The 26,059-nt window shown below is 42.7% G+C and overlaps 1 protein-coding gene across 11 annotated transcripts in view; it reads right to left on the bottom strand.

Annotated features, from left to right (window-relative positions):
* kirrel3b (kirre like nephrin family adhesion molecule 3b) overlaps nt 1-26,059 on the bottom strand; it is a 163,073-nt gene that overhangs the window by 65,479 nt on the left and 71,535 nt on the right. Inside the window, exon 1 of one of the 11 annotated variants that reach the window (XM_056373802.1) lies at nt 22,599-22,721. The exons of the other annotated variants lie outside the window; for them this stretch is intronic. The gene's annotated coding sequence lies outside the window, so the exon portion shown is untranslated. Of the gene's footprint in view, nt 1-22,598; nt 22,722-26,059 lie in introns of those variants that run through there. 11 annotated transcript variants of the gene reach the window in all.

The raw sequence follows: 26,059 nt of genomic DNA, 5'->3' as shown, positions 1-26,059 counted from the left end.
CCACCAGTATCGGCCTGATTACAGCTTTCAGTTAGGTGAAAAAACATTCAAAGCTGTTTTATACGTTTGATGTTGTGTCTGCATGGAGACAGATTTTGGCACACAATTTGCAGTAGGAGTTCATGCTAATTCTGTGTCACGCTTTGGCCTGGAACTGTTGTAAACAAATATTTGACTTCTCTAACAGCGTCTTCAAAAATATTAATTAACTGTACTCAACTGAATCACACATCTCTCTCAAAAAAATACACACACGTGGGCCATTACTTGTACTGTAGTTTCTGCATAACTTAAAGGGGCTATTTGTAAGTGTTCTCTGCCCACGTGGTTTTCTTCCCGGGAGCGGGTGGTGGTGATTGCCGCTTCACAAGAGCTTCAGCCATCGTTGCGTTTACAAGACAACAGATTATAATATGCCCTCTGAGCCGCATTACATCTTCAGGGCAGATTGGAGGCTACAGTGAGTCGCTATCGGAAAGTGACAAGACAGGCCGGGGCTAGCTGGTTAGCATGCTAACTTCAGTAGAAGAAAAGATGTGATAAAGACAAGAGTTAACATTGGCATTGCTTTGCACCGCTGGAGACAGCTCTTGGTGAGGAAAGGATTGAAGTTTGATGTTAAATTCGTTTAATGTTTCTTCTTGATTGGTAAGTAAAGAGCTGTTGCAAGCCAAGCCTGCTCCTTTAAGAAGGTGGCTTTGTGGGTAATATGTGTGTGTGACGTATACAAAAACAAAAAGCGATAGTAGGAGAGAGTGAGACGCAACCACAGTGAACGGATGTATGCCGACCGAGAAAATACTGTTATTACTGCTAGACAATATAGAGTCCAGTGTATCACTGAAAGGATATGCATAACGCCTACTGTACCGTTGGAATAAAGTGCCCCGTTCTTCAATGCAGAGTTGGTCCGGACTCTTTGTAAAGCTTGTTACCAGCCAACGAGCCAGGCTAAGCTAAGTGAGTTAGCATATACCAGTGGCCGTCTTACTACAGTTCGAGGCCGGAGACTGGTGGAAGGTAACAGAGCTGTTGTTAGCGCTGTCTATGTAGCAATAGCAAAACTTACAAATAGATCCTTTAAAGGGGCACACCACTCATTCTGCAGATCAAGATCAGTTTACTTGTCACAAGAAGTACTACTCAGCCTTTGCAGACAGTATGATAATGTCTTCTGTGGCTCTGGAGGAAGCTTTCCAGTGACTGGAAAACAACCCAGATGATGTCACCAGGATTTGGCTTGGAGACTTAACAAAAATCATGTATTTCAAACTGGGGGCAGGAGTTTGAAAGACATAAGCATTTCCCAGACAGGTAAGATTTAACAAATGCCACTGCTGAGTTGCATCCAGCTTTTTGGATCTTAAGCCATACTGAAGAGTGAAAGTTAGTCCTGACTTTATGGAACCAATAGTGAATTGCTCACCCTTTAAAAAGAACCTTATCCCAAAGCTGAATCATCATAGCTGCTAAAAGTAACATGGCTGCTACCTATGAGCATAGAGAATAACTACCAACTATCAATCAGAATTCAGATTGAGCACCCCAACAAGGCGGCTTCTGCTTGTCTTGAACTGTAACGAAATCTTACCTCTGTATTATATTGAGCATGTATTCTTTAAGCACATTTTCTTAAAAGTTTCTTCACTGCTCTATTGATTGATGCCCTCGAAGAGCTATTAAAATACACCTGTGAAAGAGAGAATCAAAGACTTAACTGACACCAGCTTGTACTTGTCACTTGAGCAGTTAAAACGTGACCCCCTTCATTAAATTTAAAGCCTGGCTGAGTCTTGCAACAAACGTGTCTTCATAGTGACATAGCGGTACAGAAATGGAGGTGATGTGTTTGAGAGGGCTGGGGCTTACATCAAGGTGGATCTACACGGAATAAATCTCTGTCACATCTGCCAGATTTATCCTTCACTGGGCATCACAGAGCTTGCAAAAAAAAAAAAAAAAAAGTGTGCCCCTCCCTAGTCTACCTCTTTTTTATTATCTACATGGCACGCACTTATTCATGGAAAATATTTTCACAACTAATATGCCCAATTAAGAATTAAGCACCTCATTTTGCAGACTTTATCAGGAGGGGGGGGGGGTGATTGTGCTCAGGTGCCCGCCAAGCTGGAGATCCGTGTTAATAACGCTTTATTAAGCTTCCTAATGGGGTTTACTAGAGAGCTTGGTTGGAAAAAATAATAAATAATAAATTGAAAAAATAGTCTAGACATGACAATTTGCTGTGAGATAAATGGGCTTTGACTTCAGGGGTTAGGTTCTGTAAATGTGTGGGCACACAGCGCAGAAACAGACACCTTTTGTCTGTCGCTAGAGACAACAGACAGCCCCCTGGGTTTTCTCACTCAGCAACAGCCAAACCTGTACTATGAATAGAACTTAAAATAAAAAAAACAGTTATCTACTTAGTTTGTTTTCACATACTGTCGGGGAAGATTAGTAACAATGATAGAGAAATGTTTTACTTCCATTCTTTGGATTTGCTAAATCAAGCATTATGCTTTTCCTCAAATCGTTCATAAGAGCTTATCATACTATTATCTAACAGCCACCTTTTCTTAAAGGCACACTGCAGGTTCTGCAGGGTTGGAGTGTTAGATGGAAGAAAAAAAAAGTGTACCTTCTTTTTCTATCTTTATCTATCTATCTCCACCTCAATTTGAATATGATATTCAAAGAAACAGCATTTCAACAATGGTCCTCGTGGAGTACATCTTCAAGTATTAGGAGGAATTCATCAAACATATTACAATGACTGCATTAATCAGTACAAGGTTATACTGTATATATTCTTAATGGGTATACCTGGTGTTGCCGACTTTACATGACAATCAACCTCATTAAATCTGTCAACAACGTTCAGGTTATTATAGAGAAAAGAAACAGGAAACAGAAAAAAAACATAAGAAACATGTTTGTGTCACCCATATCTGTATTTATCTTTTATATATTCAGGTATATGAAGGTAAATCACAGGGGTGAATCCCCTTGCAGAACTCTATGTCTTACCCATTACTGGATCATTTTGATTGTGGTTTAAGCACAACATTTCTTTCTTTTTTTTTCTTTTCTTTTTTCTTAACTCAAGTCATTCCGACAGAAATTGCCTTCAATATGAGAAAAAGGCCACGAACAAAGGTATACTTACTGAGAGGGAAGGAACAGCATGAATGACAAGGCCTCAAATACTTTCCATAGCTTTCATTGTAGGTCTGCTCTGGGTGGTAACTGGTATTCACTGCAATAATGGGAATTCAGATGCTGGAATTCAAACTTTTCTAACCTGCTGTCACAAAGGTGTTAACACACATTGTGACAATGGAATGATGCGCTATTTCTCAGGGCAGCTAGGGCTTTTGTTACATGGCCTTCTTCATTAATATAAAAATGTAATCCCTCAGATGCAGCTGGCAATGTTACAACAATAGTTACCATTAATGAATATTTCATAAAGCTCGATCAAGCCCATTAGAGGAGGCATGTATCACCATCAATCTGTCTTCCTCATCAGAACATTCAAGCCCTTTATTCCTGCCTGTCCACTTGTGAAACAAACACTGTATGCAGACTGATGATACGCCTTAGCCCTTACTGGAGATGTTGATTCATGCGAGATTTGATTGAATGCCCTGCGTTTAGGAAGGTGGGGCCAGAGATCTTTGATAAGGACTGCCCAGTTGTTTGAGATGGTGGAAAAACGCAGGTAGTTAAAGGCTTTGCACAGAGCCATATTCATAATGTGGACCGGCGCGTTGCATTGCCTAATGTTGTCATTTCACTTCAGATAATTTGTTTACCATTGGACGGATGCTGCATTTCCACACACTCCAGCACTATTTTCCCCCTCAGTGCTAACTGCCCCCAATTTCATCGCTCTTTGCCAATCAGGCCTGGAAATTACCGTTACTGACACACATCCAGCCCACTTCACAGAAATAATCAGCATGCTGTCTGTGCGGCATGTGGCCACACAGCACCAAAGCTTAGCCCAGGATCATTATCAAAAACTATTACCCCTCTGTCCTGCCCATTTCATACCAGCAATTTAGAAGCACAGGGGGGCTTCGGAATATGGTGAAGTTGGTGAGTTAGTCGTATCTGTTGTGGCTTGGTAGTCAATGACCATGCTTTGAGCTTTTTAGGACATTGATGGTTGTAGTTTTCAGTGGCATGGAAGTGGAAGTACTGGAGAGAGAAACAGGTGGAGGGCGATGAGGGGTAGAGGTTTATTTTTATCTGCTTCTAATCCACTGGTAGTGCTGCCATAGGGGACAGGTGTTAGATGCTTTTGGTAAAAGAGTGAATTTAGAAACTAAATCAAGTTATTCTTATATATCCTATTGCAATGACCACAAGGACCTAAGTCAAATGAAAAAATATCATCCACTCTCCCTGCAGGGGCCCCTATTGGTCCATTTGTTTGAACCACAAAGAGACGATGCACACTACAGGAAACAAAGAGGTACATTTTCTAAGCATATGATTAGACTTTTTTTCTGTCCTTTGCAAAGCTCTGTAAATTGTTACTCAACATTTCTAGAGAGACTCCAGTGGTGTCTTTATTTCCAGCCTATAGTTCAAAATAAACACACATCTCCCGTAAAATGGATTGCTCTCTCTACAGCTTTATCTCTCCCATACTGAAACTTGCCTATTGCAATCCACACCCTCCCCCTTCTCTTCATCAGATCTCCCACTCCTTTGACATGTCATTCTTGTCCTTCATCAACAGCCACTGATTAGTCATAAGCCCACAACTCCAGCATGCATTCTCTCATTCTCACCGTAGGTCTAATGTCCATGATTTGTGCACTTTAATTATTTGCAGCATAATCATTAATTTGACACTTGCCAGTGAAGCATGCTGCTGCGAGATTCATCAATTAATTTAGAGGATGGAAACCACAAAAGAGGGACTTCCATCTTGCCTGTGGTTACAATGACTCTCATCCATGTTTGTGAAAGCTAGTTTCAGATTGGTGATAAATGATTGAAAGGACAGATTTGAAAAAGGAAACATGCCCAATTTCAGAGGTGTTAAACAGCCTTACTGTGTGACAGAAACTTGGCAAGAAAACAGCAAACTAATTACCAGTCATAACCACTGAAAGTCATGTTTCAAACAGCTATGTTTTATAATCTAATTTATTCATAATGTAAATTCAGAAGTAAAGGGTCACCACATAAGTCACCCAATAATTCTGATTGGCTGAGATTGATTTACTACTTGTAAGGGTTTAATAGGGAAGTTAGAGTGTCATTTTGTTTTTTAGATATGGCACTCTGACCTTATAAACCCATAACCTGGCATATTTCTAATATCACATGTTTATGTACATAATAAATGGAGATGAATGACAAAGCCAGTGCACTACACATAAACACAGCACTAGACAGACTATGTCACAGCACACTAATCTCAATGTTTAAGTCTGAGGGCATGCAGGCACTAACTCTGCAGATGAAAGTCACTGGAAATCAGGGTTTTTCCTGCATAGAGAATTACCAGGCGGCCGCCTCCGTCAACTTTCGTGCAACCTCCAGCTCTCGACAAAACTCTGACGGCTGTCTTCACGGAAAACACTATTTTCTGAGAAGCATTGCGCTCTGTGGATTTCTGTCATTTGTAACTGCAGTTGCGGCATTACGCTGATGTGGTGGCGCTGTTATCATAATCAGCACAGTGCACCGAGAACTCCGCTGCCAATACTGCTGAAGAAGAAGAAAAGAGCTGCAATTGTCTTTAAGCAATTTCCTCCAAAAGACTGTCTATTTTTTTCCCTACATCAGGAATGTGTCAGGCAGCAGTGCCCTGATATTTCATGGCTGTTCATACAGGTGAATATGGTTTCCTTTGCATGCAAACGTGCAATTTCTTATAGAGGTTTCTTAAATTAATGTCACATCCCTTCAGTGTAATGTGATTTCTTCACAGGGTGAGTTCGCAAAGAGGAGAATCATAAGGCAGGTGAACCAGTGGAGACGTTATCTGGTTATTACAGGCAGCTCAAAAGTAATAAAGTATGTTACTGATGAGATGCAGTAAATTTGTCAGGTGTGAAAGTTGTGCACATCCACGGGAAGTGGAGGGGACCGGTGATGGAGAGGATCAGAGTCAAACAAGCAGTCAAGGAGACGGTATTCAGTTGTAACTCAGTACAAGTGTATTAACACAAAGCCGACGTTTCCCTGATTTTAATGTCACTTTTTATTCATCCTTCCAGATTTTCTCAAAAACACAGAGTGTTGACCCACAATGGCTGAACAGATGCACCTGGCTCAGATGTAATGAGCCAGACATTGGCATGCTGCCGATGCCCAAAGCATTGTGCCCCCACGCTAAGTTTCCACAAACTAAAGACTGGGTAGCTTAAAATGTCATAACATGACAACACTGCCCATTAAGTGGCAGATGAAAATGAGAAACACTTCAAAGATGGTAGAACCTTTGCAGAAGCTTTACTCTATAAGCTACATAAAAACTAGAAATAGTTATTTGGTTGTGTCATTAGGGAGAAATTTTGATCATCCTGATCATGTGCACATGATGCCTGAGCCTTAAAATGATTAGGTAAATGCACCTTTTGCACCATGAATGTAAAACTCCATGAGCAGTAAAGCATGTAGCAACAGAAAACAGGGTCTACATCTATATTCAACAGACAAGATATGGTTAAATTGCAATATTTTCTGTCAATGACTGTCATTGTCATTGTCATTCTGACATAAATTGCCTTCAGTGTGCTCTGAAAAGTGAAAATTATATGAGGCCACAAACTAACGTATACTTTCTGAGAGGGAAGGAACAGCATGAATGACAAGGACTCAAATATTTGCCTTAGCATTTATTGTAGGTCTGCTCTGGGTGGTACCTGGTATTCACCACAATAATGGTAATTCAGATCCTGGAATTCAAACGTTTTTTAACCTGCTTCCACCAAGGTTTTAACACAAATTGCAATATGGACTGATGCAGTATTTCTCAGAGCATCTAGGGCTTTTGTTAGATGGCCTTCTTCGTTAATATAAAGGCAAGCCAAGGCAACCTTACTTATGGAGCACCATTCAGACACAAGGCAATTTAAAGTGCTTTACAGAGGGATAGAAATACATTAAAATCAGACATTAAGAAGACATTAAAATTGCATCTAAAAGACAAAAAAAAAATTGGAAAAGAAAAACTCATCCCCGAGATGCAGCTGGCGATGTTACTATGATAGTTACCATTGGTAACGATAGTTACCAATAATGAATATTTCATAAAGCTCTATCAAGGCCATTAGAGGAGGCATGTATTACTATCAATCTGTCTTCCTCATCAGAATGTTCAAATCCTTTATTCCTGCCTGTCCACTTGTAAAACAAACACTGTATCCAGACTAATAATACACCGAGCCTATCTGTGTTGTGATGCCTGCCATTATGAGTAAAATTTGTCTGTGGGAATGCAAATTCATGAAGCAGGGAAGATAAACATCAGTGCTGCCGGAAGACGTTGTATTTATGCCCTCTCTCACACTGTGCATTAGTGGAGCATGACAGTTGCCAAGGCACAATCAAGACGGATCACCTCCGATGATGACTTCTAAAAATTACAAATGGCAACAGCGGGAAGGCCTTGCAGGCACTCGCTTTATCATCAGCTACACGGCCAGAAGAAGTGAGATTTCACGGACATCAGAAACCGGAGTATCAGGGGCCACAAACGGTTTATTACATCTCTCTAGGCTGCATCTTTTCTGGCAGTGTGCATACAGTTGGATCCACAGGTCATCAAGGCATCATGAGCCATGGAATGGATTTTTACCGTCTTCCAAAATCCAGCACAGAAAACAAACAAATCTGTTTGAACATCTCCCATAATGGATAAAGGGAGAGAGTGCTTTAATGAAGTGTAAAGGTCTTCAAGGTTGTCAGCCTCTAAGCAGCCCAAGGGGTGTGAAATAGAACGATACAAACAAAGTAGTGTACTTACTGGACGCATGTGTGCTTTGTTCTCTAAACACAAGACCTAGTCTGACCACTGATTGTAATTACTGTTATAAAGCAGCAACTCCTGTGGGCTGGTTTCCAAGGTAACTACAGTTCAAAGAGAACGGTTCAAATATTCTAGTTAGCATAAATGCGACCGAACAGCACATAACACTCCTCCCCTGGCTTGTATTGATTAAAAAAGTGCAGGGAAATGGAGCGACTCACTTTGCAAACCGGACTACTTTTTTAGCGTACACTTTTGCATAATGGGAAGCAGGGACATAAAAGAGATGCAAATGAGTGAGGGAGATGGAGGAGAGAAGGAGTCTGGGGGTTCAGATGGGGCCTGATTGAATAGGAAGGGGCCCTTCTGTTTCTCCACTCCATCATTACACCCTTTCTTTGTCACCTTTCACCACTTCGCCGCCTCCTGCCTCCTCAGTGCTCTCTGTCACAGGTGTATTTGTATGAATGTTTGTTTTCAGAGCCCAAAGCCAGCCTTGCTGTTGTCTCTTTGCTGACACGTGAGCACTCCAGTGTTTGCTAAGTGTACGGATGTTAAGACATCAAGACGAGATGACAGGATGATTTGCAAAGGGAAGATGTTTGTGTGAGGGAGGGACCTTGAAGGGTGTTCAAAGTGAGGCTACATTGGGATTGATCATGTTCATTAAGGAATGATGAGCATTTGAAACAGACTCAGGTGGCTGATTTGATGGATGCGGTGTAGAGAGGGCCTTAGTCCAATAGGGCATATCATATATTTTGAGGGAGAGTCCCATTTTTCTATTACATGACATGTCACAGGCACAGAAAGCCACATTAAGCTGCCTTTTGTCCAGCCATAACTCATATTTTGTAGGGCTGACAAGATAAAAGTGTACCTTGACTTTCAAGACTTGGAGCATTTTTTTTTCTTTAAGTGAGATTAAATCAAAAGATATATCAAAGCCCTTGGACAATAAGGCTAAAAGGGATGTATCTGAGTGTCGAGGCGGTTTAGGAAAGGTGTCCACTTCACATAAAGGTTTTAATAAAAGGAAAGGAGTTGCTTACAAGTTGTCATGCTTTTGAAAAAAAAAAATATGTAGAGGTGTTTATTAAATTCAGATTTGTTGCCATTTGGGATAAAAAGCCAACTCTAGGATAATATGTTTTCGCATGTTCATTGTTAATGAAGACATTCCCTTTCCGTGTGACCTTATTTCACCACCTTATTGTTAATAAACGTACTGCAATTTTTCATGACCATATCTAGCCTACATTAGAACATTTTTTACAGAAATCCTTACAGTAGAGAACCCACAAAAAGGCGAACAAATGTCTGACAGGTGGGGAGGGCGGGTGGATGCTCCATAAATAAGCCACTCTCTCAAAACTGTTTTGTCCGAGCTGAGGTTCTCACAGTGCAACAGTGACGGCGCTTTGAGCTGTTTACTGTTTTCAGGATCCCACTGAAATGCACATCATGTCTGTCAAGATTTGTCTTTCAAAGCCATGGTGTATATTTTTCCACTGACTGTATTCACTGTAAGCTGCAGAGCACAGGCATCACCATTCTGTTTTTTTATGAGGAAATGTTCGGCTACATGAGACAGCGTGTTAAGTCTGTGTCATCGCTGGCAGGGTGAGCAAGGAGACGGTGTGGAGTGTGAGATTTGGGGAAAAACTGTAAGCTCAGCAGGCTTCCTTTAACTTATTTATGTTTTTTTCTATAGCCATTGACAGACTGATAGATATTTATACTTCCACTGATTAATGGCCTCATACTTATCTGCAATGAGAAATGTCAATAGACAATGTGTCAGTGACAGAAAGTCACACACTGCTTAATGGTAACTGAACAGGAAATTTTCGCAAACGTTGTTTTAACAATCACCAAGCAGAAATTGAAATGGTCTTCTGGAAAAAGGAATGTGGCCTCATTAAAAGAGATGCCCTCACTGAGCTTCCTCTGACTCATAAAATCCCCATTCGACATCCTCTAGACAGCGGAGACATCCATTTTCCTCTCATCGTCGTCAACTATTTGCTTCCCTTGGAGACAGCCTCATCTCATTCTTCTTCGCTGGCTGCTGTGACATTGAAAGAGACCCCTAATCAAAACATTTGTCTTTCTTTCAGCCGGCGCTCAGACCGGTGAATGAGAGCTGACACCAGAGGGAGACGTATTTGTCCCAATCAGGGCCTCATCTCTGTGTCACCGCTGGGCGAGTGTTTCATCTCGACAGGGCACTGATGAATCCGCCACTTAGCCTTGATTTGGAGGAGCGGCTTGCCACAGCCAAAATGCCAGGTTAAATCACCACGTCAGTGGCTCAGCCATGGCCATTACAGCCAACGCAGGCATTCTGCCTTTACCATAAATGCTCATAAATGTTGCAATAATGATCCCTGCATCGTCGATTGTCAAGTCAGCTGTAATTGCAATTTTGTGTTGCTCTAGAATTGGAAATTATACGGCTTTTTTGACTATGCATTCCTATTTGTGTGTCCGTGTGAGTGTCGTATAAGTGCCAATTATCGTCTTAGGTTGTCTGATCTCTTAACTTCTTTTACCTTGTAGATGTAGTATTAAAACAGGGTCAATGTGGAGCCCTAGAATGTCTGCCTCTGTGCACAGACAGTGAGAGGGAATGGCTTAGCAGCATTTCTTTAGGCCGGGTTCACAGCCACAGCTGCGCTACCACACTTATTCAAACTCTTAACAAATCTGTCACAATAAAATAAAATAAAATATAAAATGTGTCACAAATGCCAGAGCACCACTTAAGACACCTTAGTGAGATAAAGCTCAAGGAACGGCTACTGATCTTTTGTGTCACTTTAAAAGAGCGGTATCTCAAAGGCAGAAATCTTAACATCCATATTTTTACGCCTCCATGCCATCGACAGCCAGCAGCACCATGTTTCAGGTTGTCCGTCCATCTCATTATCATGCACACGATATCTCAGGAACGCCTTGAAGGAATTCCTACAAGTTTGGTACAAAATTCACTTGGACTCGAGGATGAACTGATTATATTTTATGATGACATATATCCAAATGGTCAAAGGTCAAAATTACTGTGACATCATAATATTCAGCCAAAACACTTCTGGTCGTTATTCAACACTGTAACTCAGGAACAGAAGGGACATCATGACCATGTTGTCTACAACTTGACTGGTTGGCGGAGGCATACAACCATAAGCCAGTAACTGTAGTTTCTTTATACTTGTGCCATGCTTACCTTGTTCAAACAACTGTACAGACAGTAATCCATTTTTTGATAGATAAGTGTCACCACCTCTGCCCAATAACACGGCTTTAATAACAGCTTCTGTTGTTCCATTAGAGCATATTTAACTTAACCCCTGTCTGGTTAGCAGGTTGTAAGGTGTCAGCCGCTGAAAACATAAACACAGGTGATGAGGATGAGTGTAATACACTTTGGATTTATTCAAATGCATGTCCATCGCTGTGAGCGCTATCTGTTACATTAGTGGAAAAAGCTTTTTGGAAAAAATGGAGAAAGACTTGCTTGTGTGTGTGTGTGTGTGTGTGTGTGTGTGTGTGTGTGTGTGTGTGTGTGTGTGTGTGTGTGTGTGTGTGTGTGTGTGTGAGAGAGAGAGAGAGAGAGAGAGAGAGAGAGAGAGAGAGAGAGAGAGAGAGAGAGAGAGAGAGAGAGAGAGAGAGAGATGAGAGGCAGGCTCCTGCTAGCTACAGTACCTGTCAGACAGAGTGGAATGTTTTTACAAGACAAGGGAGGAAAGGAGGTTTTATCAAGGTGTGCAGGATACCACTGACATGAGATAAGAGGCCTGAGTCGGAACTACATTATGCCACACCTTTACTAAGAGGACTCTGCCAAGACAGGAGTAAAGAGATCCATTTCAGTGTGGGAGCCACCATAATACTTGACTGCAGAAAGCCATTACCTTTCAAGTATACACTCTACCTTTAAGTGCATATAAGGCAATAAGCAGACACTCTATCCTGTAATTTCATTTGGATTACCAAAGCTTTTCTTTGAAATCTGCCCTTAAATGGACAAAAAACATTATTTCCAGAAAGCTGTAGGCGATGTCTTTAAAGTGGTGAAAAAGGTCGGAGAGCTGTAGTGTGTTTGGAAGGGGAGCTTTTATAAGAGGTGTGGTTTACAGTGAGAACACCAGACAAGATAACTGTCTTCTCGTTGTGGAGGGAACTGGAGTTAGGAGCTCAACCGTCTGTCCTAGAACGTCCTCTGCCAGTCTCTATGGTTCTCCAGTGATACATCACCCTGTCCCAAATGGGACCACAAAACATCTCCCATTGGAGTTGCTTTCTCACTGCCACCTCGCACAAAACACCCATTTTTTATGAAAATCTCTCAATCAAAGCTTCATTTGCATATCAAAGTAGCACTTTACAGCCATGGCAAGGACATAAAATTACATCTGCCTTCAAATAAATAAATGGGAATTCAAAATGGTGTAAAAAATGATATAAAAGTAAGAGCTGGCAGAAAACTAAGCTTGTCATATTTTATGTCATTTACAGTACATTAGCAAAATGCCATAAAAGTGCACAGCTGTGCGAGATGCAGCAGTCATAGGATTTAGGGGACTTAAGGCAGTAATATAAATGGGAGGGTAATGATAGAAAAAAGGTTTGCCAGAAACTCTGTGGGCAAAAAGCCTAAAAACTAATTGAAAATGCTCCTTTTACTTTTAGCATTTTCTCTTTGGAGTCATGTAATATTCATATATCTAAAGAACTGTTTATGAAATGACTTCAATAGAAATAAACACATCTTACTCAAGAGAGGACGTGGAGGGTCAATCACCTTAGTCAGTAAACATATACTGTCTGCTTTCAACAGATGGTATACATCCATAAATCAAAATGTAACGCATTTTCAAAAGCAGCGAGGATGTTTTCATCCCAAAAGCACTTCTGATAAAGAAGTGCAGCAAAGAAAGACACACTTGTAAACCTAAATTCACTCTGCTTGACTGCTGTCTGTCAGGACTAGCGAGACCAGCCTGACCAGACGGTAACGATTGCTCCTGTTAGCCATTGTTGGCGATTCAGTGAGTGAACACAGAGAGAGTGGTCTTCAGTGGATCACAGGAGTGGTTTGATGCTGTGGCTCAGGTACCTCTCATCTCAGGTTACTGTCTCTCAGCGCTTCTGGCCTCCCCTGGGGCACTTCGCCACATCTAGCTCAGCATCCTGGTTACTAGACTGTGAAGTCTTTTTTTTTTCCAAGACTACTCCTCTCCTTTTTTCCACACCTCTTGAACTTTCTTTTGCTGACAGCATTGCCCGGGGCCATAATTCAGCTCCCAATAGAGGAAGAGCACTGAACCCCCACGCTCCTCCCATCGCTACCTCCAACCCCCCCACACCTCCCCAACCCACACACCCATTCACCCAGCAACGTCTCCACCTCCGCGCTCTCATTTCTCTAATCTGATATCAGCTTTGCTCTTGACAATTTCCATTTTTCTGTGCACACAGAAAAAAAGAAGAAGAAACAATCAACAAGGCACCCTCGTAACTTTGCCTCCTCCACACTATTACCTCAGTTGGGTGTCGATTTTACTACAGGGTTGCTCCCACCGTGAAGTGTTTACAAAGGAGGCTGAGCTGTTTGAGAGTGGTCAGACATCCCCAAGTGATCTCCACTGGCTCAACAAGGGACGATCAAGTGTGTCACTGAATACTTCCCTTCACAATCTGTATCTCATTAAAATTTTAAAATTAAAAGAAAAAGTCAGTTTACTGTCAATGCTTCACAATTTTAGCTCTACTACAAAAGAGAGAGAGAAAGAAAACTGAATGACCACTACAGGTTTTAGAGTGGGGGAAACATCCTGGACAGCGTTTGCCTTAATGAGAGCTCAATGGGAATATAGACCGTTACGGCCAGAATGCCAGGCGTGAAAAGCAGACATAAAAACTGTGCCATCTACTGTTGAGTTCTCTCCAGAGACGAGCGATACCTCATTATATCAAAACGATCTTCCATTTAAACCTGTTCATGATCCAGGGTCGGTGCTCATCACATCTCCACTTAGTGTGTGTGGCTGTTGGGTTGTGGAGGCAAATCTTAAACTGCTCTAAGTGGTGATGACATGGGTTCTAAACCAATTAGAGGCCTCCTCAACACGAAGCAGCCATGGTCCTATGCAGTTTATACTGGGCACTTACAGGCTCTTCTGCACTTGCTTTCTGCCTGGTCTCTGAACTGCCTCCGTGACTCCAACACTCGTGGAGTTACCTTTGGCTATTACCCTTGGCTGCCATTGCCGAGGTTGTCAGAGCTTTTGTCCCGCTGCTGGGCCTGATGCCAGTTGCAAGCTGGAAAATTCTGCAAGGCTCTCACACAGACACACACAAGTACATGAACACTATCAGGTGTACGCACGGACAGCCGCATATAAATACAAATGTGTCTGCATATAGAAATGGCGTGCTGCGTTTTTGGACACTAATGGAGCTAATGTTGCGCTACTGAAGGTCAGGTCGGGGGAGATTAGAGTGGCTGCCCCGCACTGACAGTCTGACCTTTAGTAAGGTAGTCCCCACAGTGTGACTTCTCTCCTGTTGCCTTGCAGCATCTCTGTGGCAATGCCTTACAGTATTTGCACAGCCCAGAGGCTTGTACACTGTGTATGCAATCATTTGAAATTTTACCTAAGGTGAGTGCACATTGGTAATATCGACCACTAGAGCTAAAACAACTCTGTCTGTCCCCTTAAATCTCAAAGCTGCGGCCAGATTCACAGACATCAACTAGAATCTCCATCCTGAAATTTCTTTGCCAATCAGAAAGTACCACCATGAAAAGGTAGACTTTTTGGAGAGCATGAATTTTAATCTGTAAACTTTAAACTACACTGATGCCTGGAAAAGTACACAAGTACCTCACCTGCTGCTCGAAAAGGGCTATAAATGGATGGTGGCATGTGAAGGTGAGGCTACATCTCAGTAAGCGAGTTTGTTGCAATCAGTTGGAGTGAGTTGGACTGGCGATGTGACGTGATGCCCTTTGGGATGATAAACATCAGATTCTGTTATGCTACTGCAGGCAGTGCTGGTGTGTGTGTGTGTGTGTGTGTGTTGTGTGTGTGTGTGTGTGTGTGTGTGTGTGGTATGTGTATGGGTTTGTTTGTGTCAGTTCTACCCTTCAGGTGTGAATGAAGAGGAGTGGAGCTATGGCTCCCAGGCAGTTTTCGACCTTACAGGAGGAGAACTCTCTCCTGCACCTGGCTGCAGAAGTTCAATTAACATGTCACAACCTGAACCTTCTGTCTTGAGCTTTTTCTGACTCTGATGCCTCTCTGCCTCTCTATCTGTAGCCCTACCTTTTCACAGCTTTTTTCCCCCACCTGCTGCCATATGCACCCCACAGATGTCTGAATATAAACAGCTAATTCCATAGAGGTTGACACTAGTTGTCATAACTGTTCCCAAATAAAATAAAATAAAAAAAACCCTGTGCTCGACCACAGACTGTAAAGACACACATACATTCTACATTCAGTGTCATACACAATGCAATACAACATATTCCTAGCTACAGTTGTCCAAAACCATTTTTGTTAGTTCTAAGCACTGGGCAATTTGCTACTGGATTGTAAATTGTCCCAGTAAAGTGTTTCCCTGATAGGAAAATGCTTGAGTGCTGTATGTAAGTGAGGAATCTGACTGAAATGAGCAGCACGCATTAACACAGACTCCTTGTAGTGACACCATTATTACTACTTTGTTCATTAACACCCACATTTAACCTTGGCTGAAATAGTGTTGAATATGAATAATAAGTTGCAGGTCCTAACCTGTGCACCAGCCTTGCCCGTGTTAAAAATACCTTCAAATACATCACCGGGATAGTGCACAACGCCTCTCCATTAATTTGCAGGTGCATATTTTTTATGAATAATTATCGCTGGTATCCCTGCATCTCGGAGGTAATGAAGTCGTCACGCAGAGAACGGGCAGGGAGAGGGATGAGAGGGCTGGGATATGCCAGAATAATGGGGGTGGAGGCAAGTGGAAAACAGCTCTGTAGAGAGGATGATAACTTGTGAAAAGACACTGTATTAAAAAGAGCATTATTTATAGAAGCCGACCTCAACTAAGTTCCACTTCAATTGAAAACAACCCTGGGTTTATAGAAAACATTTGTGCCCATGAGAATCCATCCTCTTGACTACCCAGACACATGCTAGCGCGGCATATGTTCTGCCTGAAAACAGGGAAATCACTGGCTTATTGCATGACAATGTGTTTTCTTTTGCGCTGCCACAGCATGGTTTCTCCTACACCTGTTGGAATGATGTGCCTAATGATGCACCAAATGTTCCCATGGTGCCAAGATCGAGCCTGTTGCAGATGTATTCACTGATCAGTAGTAATCCTATAAGCTTATGTTATATGCATGCATGTGGACACACAGAAACACACACAGCGTATGTATGTATTTGCGTGTGCACAGATTTTGAGTTTGTTTATTGTGCAGCCAGGGCAGACAGAAACAAACCTTGAGAAGTGGAAATCAGTTGAGTGCACGTAAGAATCAGATTAGCATGGGGTGTCCAGGGAAGCACTGTTGCTGGAAGCCAGTGATTCTGAGAGTAACCAACACTAACTCAATCAGTATATGATTCTATCTGCAATTTAAAACAGAGCACAGAGAATGGGTACAAACAGGAGGGGCAGATGTGCGGTTTACAAAAGTTATCCAGCACAGCAAGGACGTATTTTGTACTTCTGCTATGCTAATGGCTCTTTGTATTCATTCTCACAGTTGGCTCTGAGAGATAGGAATGATTTATTTGCATTTTTCATCTGTATGGGACACTATCAAACACTGATGTTGATATCCCTCCAGAAGTGTTGATCGAGTAGCCTTCTTACCCACAGTATATCTGCCTGCTGCCTCATCTGTGGGCAGCATGCATCAAAACTGGGTCTGACATGATGTGACTTTTCATCTGCAGGCTTTGGAGGCACATAGATATATATTATGTCCTCTCCCTCTCCCTCTTTCTCTCTCTCTCTCCTCTGTCTGTCTCTATCCGCCCTCTGTCTCTCTCTTTCTCCAAACCTAAAGCATATAATTTGTCATCTGGAGAAACTGTTCCCTCTCTCTGTTTCCATCACGATGGAGCATATATTCGCGATCTCCAGGATCAAGAGGTTTTCAATAAAAGGACTCACTATCATCCAGTGACCCTGGCTTCACGCTGCAAAGAGCTAATGAGCCTTCAGCAAACGGGATGCTTTTTTTTTTCTTGTCCGCGCCAATTGAGCTTTGACCCAGCTAAGGCCCTGCAAATCAAAGACATCTTTAGTCTACTCATTATTTATTTGTGACAGCTAGCAGAGAAACATGATTAAAGCAAACCAAATGAAATAGAGGGGAGAAGAGACGAAACAGTGCTGTTGAGATATGTGAACTGATTTTATCAAATGTTTGCTTTGCACTTCAACGCAGCTGAAGGTCAAAGCTGCCAATTACACAGAAAAAAAATCAAACAGAGGATGTTTATCACACAATTTTATATTTACTTATGATCTGATCCTGACAAGAGCAAAACATTCATTAAGGTATTCTGGCAATTAATTATGCCGCCATGCTGTAGGTGTATAGTGTGTGTTTGTGAAAGATGGAGAATGATTGTTTTCCTGTATGTCTGTGAGGAAGGTGAAAAAAAATGGCTTAGCTGTGACTGTGGCATCAATCACTGCTAGGTGTGCGCATGACCAAAACCTTTAATATCTCAAAGAGTCACTTTGTCTGGATGTCACCACGACGTGTCACATTGGTAAAGAACATCCAGAAGGTCAGCTCACTCGACATGCTTCTCATACTCATGATGCTGTCTTTAGGAAAGTCATTCCCTTATTAAAAGGTTGAACGCGTGAGGCAGTGACAGATGTGTTGCGAATTATCAACTCACAAACAAGATTCTCAGCCTGCTGTTTTACAAAGGAGTTATTTCTGAGCGAGTGTAGCAAAGACAATTAGGAAATACCAAGTCTAATATTTCTCTAATCAATGATATTCTCCATTTAGAAAGGTCCCTGATGAGCAAAAAAGAAAAAAAAATAAATAAATGAAATGTGCACTGGTTCAGTGCTCATGTGCTGCCAGAAGAAAGAAGCTGACAGTAGATTTTGTGCTATCAAAGCTCTGTTGCTCGAGCATATGTTGGCACAGACAAACATACATGCCAGGAACAATTTAGCCATTAGAAGGAAGCTTTTAGATGTCAAGGCAACACGTCCTGGAGGAAGAGGAGGAACAGGCCTTTAGGGAACTCGGAGTGAGAGAGTGACTGAATCTAGCTTGTCCCCAACAATGTGGAGAGGGCTTAATTAGGGCTCAGGCATTTCATTAAGGCAGCCATTAAAGTCAGCTCCGTTTAGTGCAACACTGGCATGCCACAGTGGGACATTTGAGCCATCACACACACACACACACACACACACACACACACACACACACACACACACAACACACACACACACACACACGCGCGCACACGCGCGCACACACACGCACGCACGCACGCACGCACGCACGCACGCACGCACGCACGCACGCACGCACGCACGCACGCACACACACACACACACACACACACACACACACACACACACACACACAACTATGGCATCCAGTGGACCTGAACAATATGCAATGGGGCAAATTCCTTTCACTATAATTAATAGGAACTCTCCCATCCCCCACCCCTGCAGGTGGAGAATACATATTGTATCCTCCACCCGCTTTCCTTACACTCATAGGGGCCATCCGTCATTTTTGCCTTAATGTGTTTAGTTGCACCACACAAGGACGAGGGATTTTGAATGAAATCATAAAGGACACTTAGATTGCTGTTACATGGAAGAGGGGATCCCATATATCACACCCCAGCGTGTATTCATTTCCAGGAAATGACTTGGGCCTTATGCTGTAATAAATGGTTGATCTCTCCCTCCATCTCTTTGTCTCCACCTCATAACCACATAAAATAGGAAAATGGTAACAGGCAATAATGCTGTAACTTATTATTATGTTACTGATTGGGGTGCATTTCATACAGAAAATATTCATTTTGAGTGCAAAATTTGCATCCCTAATCATAAACAAAACATATTGTGTCCTATTTCAGAAAATTCATAATCCTCACTAAATGCAAGGGAAAAATTGCGTACAATGTGATTCTGCTTAGTGTCAGTTTAAGCCGAGCCATTGACTCGCTTTCTGCCAGCCTGCTTTCCATTCTTTCCAGTCAACTGATCTCTAAAGCGTTTGTTAGCCTCTGCATGCAGGGACTGCACAAGTCATCCCATGAAGGGATTGGAGAGATGGGAAGACAGCAAAAGAAAAAAAAAAAAGTGAGTGAGAGAGAGATAAATTCATCTCTGATCTTAAGTGACAATTTGACTTGGTACTTTGCCAGGAGAACACCATACTGATGAAAGAGTGCATAAATAAAGGATGCAGAGAAGATGTCAGCCAGCCACAGAAGAGTGGAAGAGACAGAGAGGGAGAAAGAGGGGAGGAGAGACAGAGAGGAGGAGTGAACCGTTTGGACACCTCTGGCTAGATTCCCTTGCCCATTACAGAGTCTGGATCTGACTTCACATGCCATTAGAGACAGTGTAAATCAGCAATTAAGTTCACAAATGAAGAAATGTCAGCTATTACCTGGTGCACGACATGCCCACAGACAGCAAGGATCCCTCATTTTAGCCAGCACCCCACCCCACCCCCCCACCCACACACACACACACACACACACACACACACTCACACAAACTCACAGCATGTTCAACATGCAGAGACAGACACACAGACAGAGTCTCCAGTCACAGTTCAACTGAGCAGTTCCTGACTGGTTTTGGCACGAGGATGGCACTGAGCTGCGTGGCTCAATTAGACATGTTGTTGTAGTTTACAGTAAGTATGACAACTGTTCCCTGTGGAACTGTCACAATCTCTTCTCTCTTCTGAGGGCCTCAAAAAGCTCAAACAGATGAAACAAGAAGCAAGAAAAAAAGGGGGGTAGGTCAGAAGGATAGAGGAAAAACAGGCATACTACTAGTAAAGGCAAACAATAACATCTTTAGCGAATTTGATCAAAGCAAATGAGTGACTCAGATGGGGGAAATGAAAATGTGGGCTACCTGCTGGGTGTATTTTTAATTCTTCACTTACTTATTTTTTACTTAAAAAACTTTCATAAATTGCAGAAAAAAGAAATATCACTCCCTATATTTCTTCCTCAGTCCATCTACACAGGTAATGCTTTTAACCTTGCGGCCATAAATCCAGGAATCCATCCAAACATCTATTTTCTACCTGCTTATTGCCACTGAAGGTCACGGGGAGGTAAAGCCCATCTCAGCATGCATTACTGGAGGTGAAAGGCGGGGGAAACACTCTGGATAGCGTGTCAGTCTGAAGGGCTAAAACGTAAACTAACAAATGTGCACAACTATACAACAATTTAAAGTTTCCGGTTGATCTGACCCCATGAGTCTGGACTGTGGGGAGAAAACCTGCACACTGAAGGGAAACAACATGGAGTCAGAACTTACTGTAAACCCAGTACTCCTCAACCACACCGCCTCTCTGCTGCTTAATATAACAATAGAGCTCATTAAATTCATTTTCAAAAGTCCAGCCTCTTTGCTGCACTTACACTGGACTCGTCTTTACCACGTCCCAGCTACCGCCAACTCCCTGAATGTGTTCATTTACAGTAGGTATGGTTTTCTTTCAAGGCCGAGCTGAACATTGAGAGACCTATAAAGTGGAGGGACACAACAGAGAAGGGGAAAAATTGCAGTGTTAAAAAAGCAGGCCACTTTGCAGCACTGTCAACAGAGTTGTCCTAATTATGCAGCCACCCAAACAGAGGCCTCTCTAATCCGCAGGCACTCTGGCCTGTCAGATTTCCTGCGAAGATCAAGAACACACACACACACACACACACATATGCACGCACGCACGCACGCACACGCACACACACACACACACACACACACACACACACACACACACACACACACACACACTCCATGCAGCAAATATTTCTGCACACTCACCTCGCGCCCTGAGCCAGCTAAGGCATAACTTTACAGTGTTGAAGGAAATTTACACAACTGTGATAAAATCAAACATGAGCACACAGTGCCCTAGATTTACTCCATGTCCAAGCGCTGGCTTGCCAGTGTGAAGGATAGGGTGCTGTGACCTAGGGAGATGGAAGCGTTAGACTTCATCTTGGAGCACTACCCTCTAGGGATGTGCTTACTCTAATGCAAGTTATTAAAGCCAACAGCTGCGTTAGCCAAGGGGGACCTTTTGTGTGAGTGTTGTTTGGGTGTGAGTCGTGTGGAAATGTACAGCCCTGACATAAACATTCAGCGTTGATGCGGGCAGATATTGCACGCAACTTGGAACATTCTTGCGTTTTTATGTGACCTCTGTCTTCTTTTTACTGTTTTTTGCCGATGCTTTCTGACGCAGCCCACAGCCTCCTTGATGATTTGCTTGGTAATTAGATAAATTCCCAGAGTTCTGTGCTAGCGCAAAATGTCATTATACACCTCATATAGCTTCTTCCTCTGAGCTAGGTAACACATCATAATGAATGCAGTTTTATTCCCACTGCAACTTCTGCAACATCTACAATACCCACCTTTACACACATAACGTGCACGCCTCCTCTTGCCATTACAGCACCTGGTGCAAGCTGACATTTTGAGTGTATGCTAGTATCATACCAGGTGCTGCATGGGAAAATTACAGTGACACCAGCTCACTCCTATAGTGATGGCACATCACTGACGCAGCCGTCTCACATGGGAAAGTGTACATGTGGTGTATGTTAAACAGTATCCTTAAAATAGTTCAGCTTATTGGCTTGAGTTTACCCACTGGCACAAGGGCAGATCCACTGAACAGGAGAGGTGAGAAAAATAAATTACGTCAGAGTTATTCATGATAAATTAAATTTTCCTCTGTACTTTGGAGAGCCTCCAGTCTGAAGTTGAGAAATTGTGCCATATTTTTTTTGGTCCCTCATAATTTTGTGTGTGTATGTTGCGTGCTGTCTTGTTCCTGTAAGTGTGTGAAAGAACTCGTCACGGTTAGGGAGGCGAGTCTGAGGGAAAATGAATAGCTTGTTGTCTCCCCCTGACATTGCAGATGCTTCCCATTTAGGTAACAGAAAGCTGGAAGGGCTTGAAGATGCTGGAGATACTTGGAAGGATGAGGGCGGACAACAACCATGCTGCTGAAGGCAGCAGCTCCCTGCATAGAGATGCGTTTTTCAGGCCAAGCCTGGCAGCAAGTTTACACTGCAGCCCCCAAATGTATGACAGGCGTGGCATACAAAAAGTGCCAGAACCATTTCCCAGATGGAATAGGAGGAGATGCCTTATGAGTCCTGTTCTGAAAGGCGTGGAATGATTTCCCAAAAATAAAACCGCCCATCTAAGCAGAGTCTATATTCTTGCTGTGTCTCTCTTTCTCTCTCTCTCTCTCTCTCTCTCACATACACACAAACTCAGCTGAGTAAGCACAGATGCCTGAATGACTTTTTACCTTTGCCCAACTTCTTTCTTCCCTTGCCAGATGCTGTTTGTCTCCGACCCTCTTGCTTATACTATCTGAGGCCATCTGAGCAAATCTGCAGCAGGATTGTGTGCTGCTGGCTTTAGAGCGGTGTGTGGGAAGGATTAATGTGATAGAGCCTCCCAAACGTGCCACAAAACCATCATCTTTAGCCCTGGCAGCAAGAAACACACACAAAGGGGGTTAGTAAGATGAGCTAACTGGCTGGCTGCTATCTACCACAAACCCCCTACCACTAAAACAGGGCTTTGTATGCTAATGAAACTCCACAGATAAGCAACGGCAGACAGGAGAAAAATGTGCAAGACATTAAATCATGCCTCTGCTAGCATTAAAGAATAATAATAATGGAGAACATTGAGACGTCTCTGGTTATTGATGTGTCTTTTATGACACGTCTCTATTGAAGAGAGTGTGACACTAATGTCTGCCCTGTGGCAGGGAGCGAAGGAGCATTAGAGACAGCAGCCGGTGTTCATTTATTTGCATAAGAAAAAAGAAAAAAAAGAATGCCGTGTCAAAAAACATATACAGTAATAATTTCAAAATCCAATTTAGCCCCCTCTATGAGACTTAGAAGTATATATCAACAATAAAACCAGCATTTACACACAATTCAAGGTTATCATTTCACTTTTTTATAGATGTCTGTGCAAATGGTTTTGGAGACCGGGAGAGATGAAATGCTTATTAAGCTGGCTGCAGGGAGGGGAAAGCTTATATTGCAGCAGTTTCTCTTCACCGCACCCGTGGCCTGATTGTAACAGAGTTTAGTTTGAGGAGACTCATGCCCCAGGTGCCACCCTGTGACAGTTGGGCTCAGATGGATCTAAACCACCATTTGCACCATTGGCAGATATTTGCTTCCATATGCTGTGGAGTGGGCAGGCAATGTGGGACACTCAGCTGCCCATGTGGAGTGAGTCAGGGGGGACGGAGTCCTTTGCCCAAGGCTAGCTGTCTAGGGATTTGCTGTTTATTTGTTGTGCATGGTAATGAGAGTACACTGGCAACTTACTGAAGCCCATATTAACCAAACAGTGGAGAGAAATCCTGGAGAGACGCAATACATCACCAGCCTAAACAAAGAACACAGGGAGCGGCAGTGGTAGAAGTTGTCTCACAAGACCTATGTTAACACCTGATGAGTTTTTTTTTTTTTTTTTTTTCATTTTCATTCAAGAACAAGCCCTGTTCATTTAGTTTCCATTTGAATAAATTTTAAAGGTGTCACAATGAATCAAGTTGTTCCCACTGCAAATGTCCTTGCCAAGCAAAAGATGATCAAAGATGTGTTACTTTGGAAATAATGATAATAATAAAAAGGACTAGTTCTTTGCAGCTTAATAGGTAGTCGTTTTATATTAAAACCCAATGTGATCACATATGCGTAATAAAATAAACAAGACTGATTCCCACAGCCGCCCCCCCACCCTCCCCGCTGCCTGAAACAGCCTTTTGAAGAGAAGCTGTAAACTTGCACAACCATCATCCGCACAGCCCCTTTCCTCTTCGTCTTGGTCAGCAAATACACAGTATCACAGAGCAGAGCCTTACAACTGCAGCATAATGTGAGTGTAAACATGTCCTTGATCTATCACTACCGTTGCCTCTCCGTTGCTCCATGTATGCCTTTCCAAAGTCTCCAGCAGTGCGTTCTGACACAGGGGTCATCAAACAGCAAGAGTTTTGATTCTATTTCAGTTTCTGTCCTGTACACTATGTTGTACTATACAACCTAAACTCCCAGCGCTTCACCTGTATAACCCCGCCCAGCACCCCAGGGCTGCACATCTCTACATGCTGTACAGGTTCATCAAATGAGTTTGTGTGTTCCTCCAAGGGGTGGGGGGGTGGGGGTGGGGGGGTAGTAGGGGGGGTAATGGAATAGTGTCTTCCCGGGGCGAATGCTGAGAACAAAGATGGTAGAGAGCATCGTTAAAAGCATTTGAGCGTGCTCGTAAGAGACAGGGGCCAGGCTGCTCAGGAAAGGGCAAGCTTTTATAGGGACAACCTTTGGCTATGAGTGCAAGCAATCAACATCTATTCTTTGTCCAAAGCTCTCAGAATTCCTGTGTTTTTTTTTTTTTCTTTTTTTTTTCCTTCAGCTGTGGGTGTCCTTCTGAAGTTCCTTCTGAACACACACACACACAGACACACACACACACACACACACACACACACACACAGACACACACACACACACACACACACACACACACACACACACACACACACACACACACACACACACACACAACACACACACACACACACACACACACACACACAGACACACACACACACACACACACACACACACACACACACACACACACACACACACACACACACCATGGTCATCGTCACACGGCTGTGATAGAGTTTTGAACCAGCAGGTCAAAAGTCCCTAATAGGTTGTTGGTTCTCAGACGCAATAATGGCACTGATTCACTTTCCTTATAACACCGCTGCGTTAATGGGGGGCCAAGGGTGACAGTAACACCATATGAAAATAATAGTGTTTGCCATGTACTGGCTTGTTGATTTGCTGCCTGATGGATTTTTAATATTCACTGCCGGGTCGTTCTGGACGGTTGGTTGTGGCCATTTAGCAGCTCGACGCTTCTGGACAGGAGCTGTGCTGCCACCACAGAGAGGTGGCAGGGGTTGGGGAAAAAAGACAGAAAGGGTAGACACTTCAAATTAATGACAGTCTGTGGCATACTACTCCGGTCTTGGCCAGTCTGAGAAGAGAAGATGTATGTTCAATGACTAAAAGGTTTGTTCTAATTAACAGAAGTGACTGTGTCTGGATGGAGAGGCAATAATCAGGTTTGGGAGGACGAGGAGGAGAATGGGGACACGGTGACCTGTGAGGAGAGAGGGATGAGCAAATAGAGAGATGAGGAAAAAGCAATGCGGACTTGTTTAACTGACTGAGACAATCAAGTGCCCTTCTAAAGCCTTGTACCAGTGACCTTGAGCAGCTAATTGATGCCCAATCACTTTTCACATAGCCATTTGTTTCATTTCAAAGACTTGTGTAAACACTATTGGCATGGATAGCTTTTCTCCTCCTCAGTCAACATTTTGCATCTTTGATGCAATAACAGTATTGTATCTATATTTTCTGTACTTCCTCTGAAAAAAACATTATTTATTATTTATTTATTTATTTATTTATTATTTCTAAGTTTGCTATTGTTACACACCAGTGTCAGCATAAACAGCTGTTTACTTATTTACCTTGGCTCAGAGCTTCAGCCATTGTTGCCTTTACAATACAAGCGGTTATAATACGCTACTTGTTCTGGGCACACTGGAAGCTACAGTGACTCTGTATGGCATTATAAAATGACGTTACAGGCCGGCTGGATCCGGGCTAGCTGGTTAGCACGCTAACTTCAGTAGAGGAAAAGAAGTGATAG

The sequence above is a fragment of the Seriola aureovittata genome, chromosome 4 (assembly GCF_021018895.1).
Source record: "Seriola aureovittata isolate HTS-2021-v1 ecotype China chromosome 4, ASM2101889v1, whole genome shotgun sequence".
Taxonomy (NCBI): Eukaryota; Metazoa; Chordata; class Actinopteri; order Carangiformes; family Carangidae; genus Seriola; species Seriola aureovittata.
Note: the sequence above shows the minus strand (reverse complement) of the source record. Positions and strands in the feature narration are given on the sequence as shown.